At 51.2% G+C, this 5,031-nt stretch overlaps 1 long non-coding RNA gene across 1 annotated transcript; it reads left to right on the top strand.

Annotated features, from left to right (window-relative positions):
• Positions 1-328: 328 nt before the first annotated feature.
• Positions 329-2,462, top strand: LOC145718045 (uncharacterized). Its single transcript, XR_014141550.1, has 3 exons — positions 329-1,249; positions 1,503-1,646; positions 1,883-2,462. It is a non-coding gene; the product is annotated as an uncharacterized LOC145718045 (long non-coding RNA).
• Positions 2,463-5,031: the final 2,569 nt, after the last annotated feature.

Here is a 5,031-nt window from a genome sequence, read left to right as displayed (position 1 = left end):
GGGGCAGGGAGATAGGACCTGGGGTCAGAGAGGCAGGGCCTGGGGGCAGGGGGGCAGGGCCTGGGGCAGGGAGGCAGGGCCTGGGGGCAGGGATACAGGGTATGAGGCAGGAAGGCAGGGTCTGAGTCAGGGAGACAGCGCCTGGGGCAGGGAGGTAGGGCCTGGTGGCAGGGAGACAGGGCCTGGGGTCAGTGAGACAGGGCCTGAAGGCAGGGAGGCAGGGTCTGAGTCAGGGAGACAGGGCCTGGGGCAGGGAGGCAGGGCCTGGGGGCAGGGAGGCAAGGCCTGGGGGCGGGGAGACAGGGCCTGGGGCAGGGAGGCAGGGTCTGAGTCAGGGAGACAGGGCCTGGGGCAGAGAGACAGGGCCTGAGGGCAGGCAGCCAGAGCAGAGGAGCAATCCAGGACGTTTCTGGGGTACATCACTTTAGTGGGGACCCCTGACTGGATCAGAAGTGCAGGAATAACAAAGGTCTTCCTAGCGCAAATACCGTGCATGTCTCTCCAGGAGATGCTCCCAGAGCACGTCCTGTCATTTCTGTTTTCCAGAAAACAACCCAGAGTCGGCCTGACTCACCCTAGTGCGGGGGAGGCAACAGCCCTTCGACCCCCGTCTCTTGGCTCCCTGGGAAAGCACCAGGCCGGCTAACGGGAGCGGGGGATCCGTCCATGAGAAACGGGGGGGGGCAGACTTTGGGGGGCGTTTAAGGTAACTCAGGGGAAAGGCAGTTTCCACGTGAGGGCCCGGGCTCATGTCCCCGTGTCCTGGGCCCTGACGGTGCCCTCGGTCCCTGCACCGGGCCTGCCTGGTCCTGGCTGTGCACCCTGCAGCCCAGACAGGTCGGGGCAGCTCCCCTCGTCCGCCTGTGTGCGCACCTGGCTGTGTCAGTCACGGGTCACCTGGCTGGAGGGGGGCAGGGAGACTGAGGACAGTTAGATCCCCTCTGGCAAATACCAGGAAGCCGAATAGGCCTGCCCGCGAGGCAGGAATGCGGCCCTCGTCCCTCCACCTGCAGATAAGGAGGGCGTCTGCCTGTTCCACCCGAGGAGCCGCAGGGAGCAGGGACGGGCGGCTGTGGACATGAACGCAGGGCACCTGGCACCTGTGAACAAGACGGTGACCCGCCTCTCCAGTAAATCACAGTTCAGGACCTCCCTGTGGCAGAACTAGATGCGGGCTGGAAGGAGGTGGCCCCGGCGGCAGGGAGGGTCAGAGTGGTTGACGGAGATGTCATCCTGTGATAGGCCATGGGTGAGGACAGCAGAGCTTTGCAAACGCTGGGTAACAGCTGACACAGCCCATGAACCCCTCCCCAGAAAGCTGAGCCCCAGCGTCCGGTTACCGAACTTGCAAGTGTAATGAGTTGAAGGGCAAAAACCGAACCCTTCAAATGACCGGCTCTGGCCACGGAAGCCTTTTTGTTAAAGCAGAAGGGCTTTTTTCCTGGCGCGGGCAGACGGCGGCCTGCCTTGTGTTACATGTCACCCCAATTTGTGCGTTCCAGATCACCACGATGGAGAGCAGCCTGAAGACCATCGAAGAGGAGAACAAAGTGATCGAGCAGCAGAACGAGTCCCTTCTCCATGAGCTGGCCAACCTGAGCCAGTCCTTAATTCACAGTCTAGCTAATATCCAGCTGCCACACATGGTAAGTGACTAGGGGCGCGACCCGAGGCGCCGGGCGGTCCCCCGCAGTGCACGGCGTGGGGTAGAGGTCTGTCTCGGTGGCTGTGCCCCTGCGCCCCGTCAGACGAAGTACGCTGAGTGGGGCGCGTAAGTGATGTAAAGACAGCAGTGCCACGCTTTGCTGCTATTTTTTGCTGATGTGAGTATCCTATTAAGAAAGTAAAAGTTGTGTATGAACTACTATTTGGTATCTCGTAGGATCCAATCAATGAACAAAATTTTGATGCATACGTGACTACTTTGACGGACATGTATACAAATCAAGACCGTTATCAGAGCCCAGAAAATAAAGCCCTCCTGGAAAATATAAAGCACGCTGTGAGAGGAATCCAGGTCTGAGCGGCTGCTGAGGTGGCGGGACCTTGTTGGAAGGGGGCCTCTTCCTCCTTGCTGCTGTGACTCGCCAGAAAGTGTCACATACCTATTTCTGTTGGAAACAGTGTTACGCTCACAAGACTTCATGATGATTTTCTGTCTTGCTTTAAAGATCGTTACCTGCAGAATAGTTTTTGAATACATCCACATTTTGTACGTTTTCATATGAGCTGACATAGTGTGACAAATGCCATGTAATGTTTATGGCTGCTAAAGTCTGCACACCGGGGGGTATATATATTTCTGAAGAGGTAAGCTGATCAAAATAAATAGAGTGTAAATTCTTTTTAATGCTTTAGTGATTAAATGTTTTAGTATTTTGGACTGAAATGGACAAAAAAAAAAAAAAACCCACAGCTTTGAATGATCATGTGGTGGCCTCTCAGCCACTTTTTAGACATTATCATTTTGCCTCATGTTGGAGGATTTTATGGAATTAAGAAATACATTTTGTGTGCATATTGTTTCATAGCAAGAATCGGTTGCAAAAAAATGCTTTATTTTTGAACAATGCTTGGAAATATTATGTGATTTTTTTGTTTGTTTGTTTTAGGAGGATGGTGTATGGTGGGGGCAGTAAATGAGGTTTTTTGCATTCCAAGGAAATGGCATATGGATTAACTGTAAGAGATGAGATAAGTAATTTATTGTAAGACAACATCAAGCCATGGAAATTTGGCAGAAGATTCAAAGCAGCTTAAACAGCACTTTTAAGTTAACTCCTGAGCATTACATGGTGTGACTCTGGGAACTTCAGTTCAGACAGGGGCTTGTTAGAGGTGGACCGCGCGAAGATTTCCTTTTGCAGTATCCGTAGACTTTGGAGCAGCCTTCCCCTCTCTCCCCGAGAGCGCTGTGCCCCTCGGAACCCTCTGTCACTGGAATGGCGTGTGTCTCGCAGGACCTGTGTGCTCTCTTTAAGTTCAGAGCTAATTTAAGAGTATTTATTTCCCCTCTCTCCACTTTCAAAAATGATTACTATCGTTGTCGCTGTGATTATTCCTCCACGTTCGGGGGATAAGGCAAATGGTGTGCTAGTCCGTGAGCTACTGCACGCGCTTTCTGCTGGGCAGGGGGGCTGGGGGGGGCGGGGGGAGAGGGGAGGGGGCTGGCCGCCCAAAAGCAGCGCAGCAGGGCGCCCGCCCCCCGCCCGTCCCCCGCAGACTGCTCCGCAAATGACCTTCCTGTTCCAACTCCCCTTGGAGACCAGGTGACCGCGGGGCATTTGCATACCCTTGCTGTTTGATTTGTCACAACCTATTCTAAGAATGAATGCAATCAGATTTTAAGAGTAATTCTCTATACTTGAGCACTTTTTTGCTTTACACTAGATCATCTTAGACTTGCTTATACTTGGAGATTTGATTGTTTTCTTCCAATGACTGCACTATATGTATGCATAAGACCACTTTTGATTGCCGCGTTCCCCCTCCCTTCTGAGTAGTCCCTAGGACGGCGTGTTGTGTTTTCTGGTGTTGAGTTACATGTGACAGCATCTCTTCCTTCCATGTCTTGATGTTATGCAGGAAGGTACAGAAGTACTTTAAAATTTTGTTATGAAAAAAAAAAAAGATGGGTTTTGTAAAAATAAAAAAAAAATATTTTTAGCAGAACAGGACTTACAGGGTCATTGTCCCCACAACGTGCCAGTCGACTATTTGCACTTACCTTGTCCTATATATCCGTACGGAGGTGTGCAATTCCTGGGGTCAGCGGCCTCGCAAGGCTGACCCCGGAAGGACGAGGGGAGCCCTCACGGCTGACCCGACGATGTTGCTACGGGAGATTACAGGGATCTCACAGCAAATATTCTGATACAATACTCAACCTCGGTGTATATATATGTACAAATATATGTACATCCCAGCAGCACTTTATACTGCTCACTGTACAAACACTCACGGTTTTCCACGAGGACTCGAATAGCGAGCTGGGACAGATGATGTAATTCCCCGGGGCTCTGCCGCGCCGTCCCTGGAGCGCGCCCTCTTTCTGTTGTGCGACTAATTGTAGCTGCCATGCTCAGAATTGCCTTTCGAGAGCTGAAGCGAGGTGCTTCTCGTCACCCGATGCCGATGCCGTGGACCCCGGGGGGGCCCCCTCCCTGCAGGGGCCCGCTGTTCACATGGGCACATGCATTCCCCCGCCGCGTCGTGTCTGCAGCTTTTTTGCCAATATAGTAATGCTTTTAGTAGAATGATAGGTAGTATCAGTTTTGGATTCTTCTTGTTATCACCTATGTACAATGGAAAGGGGTTTTAAGCACAAATCTGCTGCTCATCTAACGTTGGTACATAATATCAAATCAAAAGTTATCTGTGACTATTATATAGGGATCACAAAGTGTCACATATTAGAATGCTGACCCTTCATATGGAATTATTGTGAGTCATCAGAGTCTATTTATTATAACTTATTGTTCATTATCATTTCTAAGTTAATTTAAGTAATCATTTATTAAGACAGAATTTTGTATAAATATTTATTGTGCTCTCTGTGGAACTGAAGTTTCATTTATTTTTGTACTACACGGCATGGGTTTGTGGACACTTTAATTTTGCTAAAATGTGTGGAATCACAGGTTGCAGTGACACTTCATTTTTAAATTGTGAACTTTGTACAAACTTTGTCATGCTGGATGTTAACACATCTTACTCTAAATAAAAAAGGTGTTGCCACATTTGTAGCCTGATGGATCTCTACCCGGGGTCTGCATCTTCACTTGAGTCTGGAAGCGCTGTGTGGGCCTCGACGAGCGTCTCGCCCCAAAGCCAGGGGCTTTAGCCGCCCTGTCGGTCAGGGTGCGCGCCCCCTACTCGAAGGCGCGGCGGCAGTGATTTCTCAAACCCACCGCAGGAGTTTGGGGAGGCTCCCTGCCCCTCGCTTGTGTGGAAAGTCACTCTGCCACATTTGCTCGTGTGAGGACACGTCACGTCCAACGGCAGGTGCCTCCCCAGAACGAGGACGTTCTC

This window comes from Leptonychotes weddellii, unplaced genomic scaffold (assembly GCF_054177405.1).
Source record: "Leptonychotes weddellii isolate Sample4059 unplaced genomic scaffold, ASM5417740v2 HiC_scaffold_10345, whole genome shotgun sequence".
NCBI lineage: Eukaryota > Metazoa > Chordata > Mammalia > Carnivora > Phocidae > Leptonychotes > Leptonychotes weddellii.
The sequence above is the reverse complement of the archived record's forward strand: the minus strand, read 5'-3'. Positions and strand labels throughout refer to the sequence as shown.